Genomic DNA, 11,058 nt, shown 5'->3' with positions numbered 1-11,058 from the left:
CCAGCTGTCACTGCAGAGAATCTAGTGGTAACTGAGACTCCACCAGCTGCCCTGGGAGCCATCACAGCACCTCAGAGACTAGAAGCTTACCTTATACAGTGGCTAAAGCTGAAACCAGAGAGCTTCTCAGGCACGACTGAGCCCTGGGATGCCCAGGCTTGGTTTAAAACACTGGAGAGCGCTATGGAGCTTCTTGACTGGCCAGAAGTCGAGAAGGTCAAGTGCGCCTCTTTCTGCCTGTCTGGAGATGTTCGTATGCGGTGGGAGAGGATAAAGACCAAGAGAGCAGCCGAGCAGATGAGCTGGGCAGATTTTCAGTTAGAGTTCTATGAAGAGTTCTATCACCAACAAGCACTATGAGGAGTTTATAGAGTTCAAGCCAGTCAAGATAGAAGACAAGACAGTAGGGAGCCCAGAGCCCCAGTCAAGTAAGTGTACAAGAACAGAAAGAAGGTAAGAAAGAGGGGGTTCGGGTGGTCTGTGAATATCCCGAGGTATTCCCAGCAGATCTACCTAGACTACCTCCCAATACATGAGTGGATTTGAGATTGAATTGGTTCCTGGAACTGGCCCAATTTCAAAAGCTCCGTATCGCATGTCTCCAGCAGAGCTGAAGGAGTTACAAGAACAACTACAGGAGTTACTTGACAAAGGCTTCATTCGCCCTATTCATTCACCCCGGGAAGCTCCAGAGCTGTTCATTAAGAAGAAAGACGGATCCATGCTAAGGTGCATAGATTTTAGAGCGCTGAGCAAAGTAGCAGTTAAGGACAAGTACCCTCATTCCAGAATAGATAATCTATATGATCAGCTAAAAAAGGGCAAATAGGGTGTATTTATTAGCGGGGGAGAATGTAAAATACGACACCCAAATAATATTTAAATAATAAGGTTATTTGATAAATAATTTTATTGGAATTTTTAGAAATTTTTAGAAATTTTTCTGGATTTAATCGGAGCCCATAGGGTGTATTTTGAGGGGATAAAATTATAGGCTTTGGAAAAGGTCTGTTTGAAATACCCGGAAGTGGGAGTTGATTGAGAAATGAATTTAGGGTTTGATTAAAAATCCCTAAGTTAAAAACCTTGCCCTAAATCCTCACCCGCGCCTTCTCTAAACCCAGACGCCCTCTTCCTCTTTGCGCCGATTCCCTTCTCCCTCTTCCTCTTTGTTGCCCGTCGAGACCTCACCGTCGCCCTTCCCTCTGTCTCGCCCAAGTACCGCACAGCCGCCAACCTCCTCTCTTCTCGAGCTCTCACTTAGCGTTGTCGATCCCCTCCTTCTTCGAGCTCAGCCGGCCTCCTCCCTCTCCTCGCACGCATGCACCACAGCAGCCGTGCGATCCTCCTCCTCACGCGGCCACCAGCCGCCGAGCCAAGGCAACCGACCCCTCTTCCTCACGTGGAGGTATGCCCTACTTGATCCGGCAAGTACATCTCCATATGTTGGTATGAGTTCCATGGGTAACGAAATAGGTATCTAGGGGAAGATAATGCTTGCCTAGGATGTGCGATTTGAGGATGGTTCTGTGTTCTTGTACAGTGGTCGGTTTGCTATTTTTGTTTATGATGAACCTTTGGAGGAAACATGCTTTGATTGGATTTGAGTTGGGTGCAAGGATTTAATGATTTACTACTTGATTGAGCTGTGTTTGGGGTTTTCGTGATTTATCTTCTTGCACTTTCTTGGCTTTGGGTCATCGCGTGGTTCTTCTCAGTTTCCTACAATGGATTGAATAGTTGTTTTGTTTCTCCTTAAGTTTCCAGAATTTATGAGCAGGTTCTTCGTGGATTAAGTTGTGTGCATTACTGTTTTTCTCCTCCTTAGAGCTGTTGAAATTTATGGATAAGTTCTTGGTAGTTTGAGTTTGGATGATCGTTGTTCTGCTTCTCTGTAAAGTTTTCAAAATTTTTGGAAATATTCTAGTGGATTTCCCCATGAGGTTGATCTGGTTGGGTGCAGCGTTATTCGGTTTTGTTTTGGAAAGTAGGTCTTTCGATGGGGTTCTGTTACACTAACAAGAATCATGATTCTTTGCTAGTATTAATACTATGATCTGATCTCTGTTTTGATTTCATGCCTTACATTATGGATGTGCGAGATCTGTAAGGTATGGGGTAGGAATGTAGGGATTGCGAAATGTTCATCTATGTGTTTGGATCGATGGTATGGTTTACGATTGGTTTTCCCTCGATAGAGTTTTGATTCGGCTTTAGGATTCGTTGTTGTTTCCTGCTCGGTTCATTCTGTTTCCAAGATTTTGCTAGTGAATTTCTGTTAAGATGGAGCTTTTGAATCGACTTTGAGATGGTGTCTGTTCCTTGGTATTGGCTCTTGAAAAGTAGTTGGGAATTTTGATATATTTGGGTGAATCGAGGTTCATAGTTGGATTAGGGCTTTTTCCTAATAAAGTTGGGTTTAGGTTTAGCTAGTGTCGTTTATGAAATTAGCTAAATTGTACATCACGTGATTTGCAGGACGTTTATTGAAGATGGTTGACACGATCTCCACATAAGGCGGGTACTTCTTGCTTTGTTTTCTTTTAGTACTTTAACCTTAGTGCATGAATTATTTTGGATAAGGACTGTTTACCTTGACTCCACTCTTATTTTTCCGGTGCTTGATACTTCCAAGTTATCTTTGAGATATTCGTTTCCATATCTATACATTCTCGTTTGTTGTCCATGATCCGTAGCAGATACTAGATATCATATTTGTATGCTTTAACTGTTGTTTGTTTATGTACGATATTGAGCATGCTGGCTTCATGTAGCATACCTGTTTCTGCTTATATATATATATGATGACTGTTGCATTGTTCGCATCATGTCATTGCATGTATGCCGCATCCTCGACCACTCAAAAGAGTGGTAGCTGGAGTAGATGCCGCTTGTCCTGTCGTGCCGCACTCGGCCACGCGTGGGTAGTGGTAGCTGGAGTTGCGAGCAGCAGGGACCCCTTCGCTGTGTAGCTAGTTAGCTACTCAGCACCTGTCCATCCGGTCACTCGCGGGAGTGGCGGCCTTTGGGTGGTACAGTTGTCATTGATCCGGCCTCTCGACCATACAGGGGTCATGGTGCAGAGAGATGGGTGGGGTGACCATCCGTGCATACGCTGTTATTATGCCTGCTTTGGCTGCTGCTGTTTGCTTATGTTGTTATTGCATACTTATGCTGCTGTGGTATATTTATGTTGCCGTTGCTTCTTGCTGTTGTTCACTTATACTGATATGCTGTCTTATGTTAAGATATGCTCACGTTGTAGGTGGTTAAACCTTGGTTTAGTAATTGGAAATGTTTATATACCTTACCCATTACCTCTATAGTTATGAGCAGTACTGTAGCAGATTAGTACCATTTCTGACTTTCTATATCTAGCTTAGGATATCGTTCCAGGTATGAACCTTTATCATGGTTTTATTTTTGTATCTTCTATTCTCTTATGAGACTATATTCCTTTTGGGTATTATTTATTGGTTGATTATGTTCATGCTCTATCTCTTTCCTTACCTGCTGAGTTCCAATACTCACCACCCCGTAAAATGGTTTTCTTTCGCCAGGTAACAGATAGATGAGTCATGGATGCTTGGAGAGATGCCGACTGCCAGTCCTGGGTCCCGTGTCATATTCGGAAATTGATTTTGGTTCTGTTTCTCTTTACTTGCATTTCGTATTCGTTGGATTTGGTGTTGTGTGAACTATGTTTTGATACTTGTTGTGTGGACTTGGTATTTGTGATGTTTTGATAACTTTGCAATTTGTGGGTTTTCTCTTCGTTTTCTTTCCGCTGTGCTTATTTTATCTTTTGTCCAGCCGAGTAGGCTGAGTATATTAAACTGTGTGGTTGTGTTGTTTCCATTTTCTATGGTATATATATTCCAGCCGAGTGTGGTTGTTGTATATTTTGTATGTAGTAATGCTTCAGATTGTCACTCGTACAGGGGAGATGCTGTCGAAATTTCTTCTGGCAAGGACTCCTCTGGGGGCGTGACAATTTAGTGGTATCAGAGCCGGTTTCGTTATCTGGATTTTCGATGTTGGGTTTTGTGTTTTTTGGAATTTCGATCTTGTTGTGATTTACGACCTTTCGAGTTAATCTAATACCAATTTAATGGTATCAGAGCCGTTTCGATCTTGTTTTGCTTTATGATTGTTCGAGTTGATTCCGTGTTCTGGGTTTTTTTTATTTTTTTTTATTTTTTTTTTGAGATTTTGATTTGGCTTCGACCCTTGATGTGACTCTTGAGTTTTGGGACCAGGCAGCGGCAGGATATCTCCGAGCTATAGGATGTAAGTGGTCTACTGCTAAATCATTTTCCTTACATACTTATTATTAACAGGAATGACACGAAAAGGGTCGACTGCTGTGCATCACTGTGGACAAGGCCGACCACGAAAACAACCCACGGTATCGATGGGTCCCGAACCTACTGGCCAGGAGACGGAGTTTACAGGAAGCCCGAATGAGGTTGATTCAGGTAGCAGTGACCGGAATCCTCCAACCTCTACTAGGGAGCATGAGTTACGGACGCCAGGAGTACCACCTTCTATACCTGCTCCAGACACTACTGGTTGGGTGATGGATAGAGCTCGAATACCCTTGTTGGCGAAGTCTGTGAAGGATCGAACTACCCTGTTCCATGGGGGTGCTGACCCTTGGGCGGCTCGTAGTTGGTTGCAGAACTTGGAGAGCACATTTGGGTACATGAAGTGTACAGATGAAGAGAAGGTGGAGTTGGCCGCATACCATCTTCGGGATCAGGCCGTCACTTGGTGGAACATGCAGAAGACGATCTTTGGGGAACAACACGTCACGTGGCCGATGTATCGGGAGGCATTTGAGAGACAGTATTTGTAACGCCCGCCCTCCCTGCTAATCCTAAGGGACGGGGCTACGATACTCTATGTACATATTACAGCGGAAGACTTAAAATAATTTTCTTAGTTTAATAAAACTTTTGTTTTGTTTTCAAATCCGAACTACACTAATATGGTTTTCATAACATGATAACAAGATAAATAGAAACATAACATCAAGTTACCCATATAGTACTACAATTTACGAAACCAAAGCGTAATTCTTAAAAGTTCTTAAAGCAGGTTCTTATTTGGTTGCCTAGCCACCGCCACACACATCTCCTTGCCTCTCCTGCTGCTCCTTTAGCTCATCCAGCTTTTTCCTTTATCTGTGGTACAAGGAAAGTAAGCTATGAGCACTCATGGCTCAGTAAGTTCCTTTTCTACTCACTAAAACCGAAAATCATCACATGATCAAAGAATATCTTAACATAACTTGATCTCAACTAGTCATGGCATAACATATCATACTCTTTAAGCATATCATGTAACATAACAAAATCATAACTAGTCATGGCATATCATCTCTTAAAGCATAGCATGATACATAACATAATCATATCTAATCATGGCATATCATAGCTTCATCATAAGGTAGCATGGCATATCAAGCTCTTAAAGCATAGCATGGAACATAACATAATCATATCTAATCATGGCATATCATAAATCATAGCATCATCACAACATGATCATAAGGTATATGCAATATGATTTTGAAAACATGTATCCGAAAAAACATGTGTATGTCTCATGATCTTTAAAACCATTTCTTCTTACATATATACTTGAACATATTATCAACTTAAAGGGGATCCCGGCTATGTACCACTTACATATTGCGCGCAACCTATGTAGGTCCAAGGTAGCAAGTCTTGACCCCTAGAAGGCAAACATACTAGGCCCGAGTCTTACTCCATCGACCTAGGGGCACTTAGGAGCCCATCCCTAACGAGGCCCGAGTCTTATTCCATCGACCCCGGGGCGCTTATGGAGCCCACCCTTGGTACAAGCCATATAAAGTAAAGTACATATCATACTTATACATATCACACATCATAAGGGCATGCATCACTTAGGCACACATCATATCATAAAAGTATGCATCACTTAGGCATACATCATATCATAAAAGTATGCATCACTTAGGCATACATCATGTCATAAAAGTATGCATCACTTAGGCATACATCATATCATAAAGGTATGCATCACTTAGGCATACATCATGTCATAAAAGCATGCATATTTTCACCACATAGCATATCATAAAAGCATGCATATTTCTATCCACATAGCATATCATAAAAGCATGCATATTTCTAGCACATATCATATCATGGAAAGTATGAATCACAAGCATACATGTTTAAGCATAAAGGTGTATCATGTGATTATACTATCATAAGAAACATGGTAACATAGTTAACTTGGGTTCTAAGCTTCCTAATCCCTTGGGTTCTTATCATGGCCGAACCCCCTTAGATCTCAATTTAGGTAAAAATAACCTCCAAGCATGTGAAACCTAAATTATCATCACATCAATTTCATAGGAAGCATTATAAGCATGATTAACTTGGTTTCTAAGTTCTCCAAGTCCCTAAACTTCATGTGGCCGAACCTTATCAGGTGTGAAACAAGGTCCCAAATGTCATGAAAGCATGGAAACCTTAAACCATATTTATAGCATTTTTCTTCTAAGTAACATAGTAATCATATTTGAGCTAATTCCTAAGTTCTTCAAGCCCTTAACATATGTCATGGCCAAAATTTCACAAGTATTCATTAGGGCTAAAAACAAGCATACAAGCATGTGAACTTGAACTAACATCATGTATAATTTCATAATAAGGTATCATACAAAGGGTATGGCCGAAACTTACCCTAGCCTCATTTTAGGTCATTAAGCAACATATAGCATAAGAACTTTGGCTTTCTACTTATCATATTTCATGTAGAGTGACATGAGCATATTTAATTTTCATTCTAGGGTTTCTAGGGTATCTATCCCTTCATGGCCGAGACCTACAATGGTCCATTTAGGTCATGGAAAAATTTTACAAGCATGTGACACAATCAACACATTATCATATTTCCATAAGAAGCATTTTTAACACAATTGGTTTCAATTCTAAGGCCTCTAGGTCATTTAAACCCTACTTGGCCGAGACCCATCAGTGGTTAACTTTGCTTCAAATAGCCTAAAAGCATAGGAAGTCATACAAGTTTCATAGCATGTATAAAGACAAGCATAATAAACATACATGTGCATTGTGTCTTAGGCTTCCTAGGTTTCTTTCCTTTTTCTTTTATTTTTCCTCATGGCCGAAACTTACCATTCTCTAAACTAGGTTTTAAGTGGCCTAAAGCATGGAAAACCTAAGTAAGTTTCATGGAAAAAATTACTAAGAACATCATATACAAATTTGGTTCATAAACAAGCTAGGACCCTTGTGACCTTACAAGTCATATATCATGTAACTAAATTCTCTATACCCTAATTAAGCATGAGAGCATTAAACCACTTTCATATCTTAATATCACAGAGGTCTTGAGCATGCTAAAATTTTGTTTAAGCTTTCCTAAGCTATCCATCTTAACATGGCCGAAAATCTTAATGAAGAGTTCATGAATTTCTAGCAATATTCAACATGCAATTCTTTAAGAGAACTCTATATTCTATCATATAAACATGGTTACTTAAATTTAAAGGTCTTCCTAACCCTAAGCTCTTTTCTTGGCCGAAACATATGAGGGGATTTCCTTTGGTTCCAAGTAACTTTCAAGCAAGAAAACCAATAAAAGATCCTTAGTAATTCATGGAGGGAATCTTGTACTAGTTTGGTTAAACAATGATTTCCCTAACCTCTTTAAAATATTTTTGGCCGAAATTCTAGGGTTAGGTACTCCTCTGACCAAGCATCATATAGGTATAAAAACATGAAGGAAAACCTTCCTACATAGCATAGAAAAATATTATGAAATGAGGACTTGTTTAAACCTTCCTAGGTTTGAAAACTCTTCTTTGGCCGAATTTTTCTTAAATTCTATTCTAGGTTTCTAATCCTCATAAAATCCGAAAATCACATAAAAAGCCTTGTACCACAGGTGAGGGGAAGCTTACATCCTTTTCGCTTGTGGATCTAAGGTATGGTGATGGAAGAAGTAGCCTCTTCTTCTAGTTCCCTTCCCTTGTTTCTCTTGCTAAGTCCTCCTTGTATCTTAGGCTTTCTTAGGAGAAAACCTTGGCTTGGGGCCAAAGATGGAGGAGAGGGGACTGAGGTTCTCGGTGAGGGAGAGGGAAGAATGAGAGAAATGAGAGAAAAATTAGAATTCTTCTCTTTTCTTGCTCCCTTTTATGTTAAGGAGGAAGAGGTAGCAAAATTAGTTTTTGCTTTCCTTCTCCCTTAGCCTTTTTTTTTCTATTTTCTTTTTATTTTTATTTATTTATTTATCCTCATCATTCATGGTGAAACAAGGGGGAATGAATCCCCTTAATCAACCTCTTAAATGGCACGACAAGAAGAGGGAGAGGGAGAGAAAAGGAGGAAGGCAAGTTGCCTTTCTCTTGCTCTTTTCTTGTTTTCTTTTGGCTAACTTTTACTCTCACCCTTATCATGAGTTTCCCTCCTTTGCTATCAATATCTTCTCTCTATCCCAATTGGTTTCTACTAATTAATTCTCTAAATTATAATATAAGAGGTTCAAGGTTCAATCCTTGACCTACTCTTCTTTTTATTTCATTTTATTTCTTTTTGCTTCAACCCACTTCCTTTTATTTTTCTAAGGCAAAATCCTACATTCATATGCTTATCTTAAAAGCTTAGTGGGTGTTACAGTATTTTCCGGTTACATTTTGTCTAGCTCGTCGTCAGGAGTTTCTGAACCTCAAGTAGGGCGACAGTTCTGTGATGGAGTATAATGCAGAATTCGGTAGATTGGCTGAGTTTTGTCCTCATCTGGTGGCTCAGAATTATGATCGGATGCATCAGTTTACCCAGGGACTTGCGGCATACATATGACTCAAGATGTCAGGATTTCCAGGTGGTTCATATCGGGAGGTGTTAGATCGGGCGTTATTCATTGAGATGACTCAGCAGCAAGTGAACCTGGAAACAAGTAATACTAAACAAGTGACACAGAAGAAGGAGAAAAGAGGCCAGAGCTCACAGGTTACCTCTGGAGGGTCCTCTCCACCTCAGAAGACAAGGCGAACCTCGGATGGGGGTTCTCGTTCCCCTCAACGAGATTGGAAGAATGATAGTAGAGGGACCAGATGTTTCCAGTGTGGCTCAAAAAGTCACCTCAAACCCAATTGTCAATTGGATCACTCGATATGCTTTTATTGTAAGCTTCTGGGCCATGAGAGTCGCGATTGTACTCTGAAGGCTCAGTTGGAGACTACTAAAGTTACATCTCAGGGAGATCGACCCACCCAGCCATGGCAGCAGAGAGGACTTCAGAGGACTCGGAGTGATTCACGTCAACAGTGACCGCCAAGCTCCCAAGGGCAGATATATTATATCCAGAGCCAGGAGGATCCAGGGATACCATCGACCACCCAGTACTCTGCCGCAGAGTCTCCTCGTCAGGCATATTCTGTGTAGCACGACCTTTCCCCTCCATTTCAGCCTTACCCGGCTTTTCAACCCCAGCCACAGTTTCAGTACCAGCATCAGTAGCCGGTTATCGTACCTCCGAATCCACCTCAGACTGTTCCAGCGATGCCACCACCGAGCTCAGAGGTGGGGCATGCTTATGTAGTCACACGGGAAAAGGCGCAGCGGGCCGAGGGATCGGCCTTCCGAGGTAAGGTCTCAGTTTATATTTTTATTGCACCCTTATTGATAGGTACGGGTAGTTCTTATCCAGTTATATTTATAGTATATTTGAGTAGAATCGGTAGACTACCTGCGCACCGAACACATGGATTAGTAGTGTTCCTACCATTCTTGATATTTGGTTGGAGTAGCGTACGAGTATGTTGCGTGGTTGTTATCTTTGGATGAGGAATCCCTAAGTTGGGTAGTAAATTTGGGGACCAAATTTTTATTAGTGGGAGAGAATGTAAAATACAACACCCAAATAATAAGGTTATTTGATAAATAATTTTATTGGAATTTTTAGAAATTTTTCTGGATTTAATCGGAGCCCATTGGGTATATTTTGAGGGGATAAAATTATAGGCTTTGGAAAAGGTCTGTTTGAAATACCCGGAAGTGGGAGTTGATTGAGAAATGAATTTAGGGTTTGATTAAAAATCCCTAAGTTAAAAACCTTGCCCTAAATCCTCACCCGCGCCTTCTCTAAACCCCGACGCCCTCTTCATCTTTGCGCCGATTCCCTTCTCCCTCTTCCTCTTTGTTGCCCACCGAGACCTCACCGTCGCCCTTCCCTCTGTCTCGCCCGAGTACCGCACAGCCGCCAACCTCCTCTCTTCTCGAGCTCTCACTTAGCGTTGTCGATCCCCTTCCCCTTCTTCATCGCGACGCCGCCGGCTCTCCTCCCTCCCTCTCACACTCGCATGCGCAGGCGGCGCTATGCGCCATGCCATCGCTGCCTCCCCGTCGGCCAGCAACAGCCTCCACTAGCCGCCGAGCCAAGGCAACCGACCCCTCTTCCTCACGTGGAGGTATGCCCTACTTGATCCGGCAAGTACATCTCCATATGTTGGTATGAGTTCCATGGGTAACGAAATAGGTATCTAGGGGAAGATAATGCTTGCCTAGGATGTGCGATTTGAGGATGGTTCTGTGTTCTTGTACAGTGGTCGGTTTGCTATTTTTGTTTATGATGAACCTTTGGAGGAAACATGCTTTGATTGGATTTGAGTTGGGTGCAAGGATTTAATGATTTACTACTTGATTGGGCTGTGTTTGTGGTTTTCGTGATGTATCTGCTTGCATTTTCTTGGCTTTGGGTCATCGCGTGGTTCTTCTCAGTTTCCTACAATGGATTGAATAGTTGTTTTGTTTCTCCTTAAGTTTCCAGAATTTATGAGCAGGTTCTTCGTGGATTAAGTTGTGTGCATTACTGTTTTTCTCCTCCTTAGAGCTGTTGAAATTTATGGATAAGTTCTTGGTAGTTTGAGTTTGGATGATCGTTGTTCTGCTTCTCTGTAAAGTTTTCAAAATTTTTGGAAATATTCTAGTGGATTTCCCCATGAGGTTGATCTGGTTGGGTGCAGCGTTATTCGGTTTT

This window comes from Zingiber officinale, chromosome 1A (genome assembly GCF_018446385.1).
Source record: "Zingiber officinale cultivar Zhangliang chromosome 1A, Zo_v1.1, whole genome shotgun sequence".
Taxonomy (NCBI): Eukaryota; Viridiplantae; Streptophyta; class Magnoliopsida; order Zingiberales; family Zingiberaceae; genus Zingiber; species Zingiber officinale.
The sequence above is the reverse complement of the archived record's forward strand: the minus strand, read 5'-3'. Positions refer to the sequence as shown.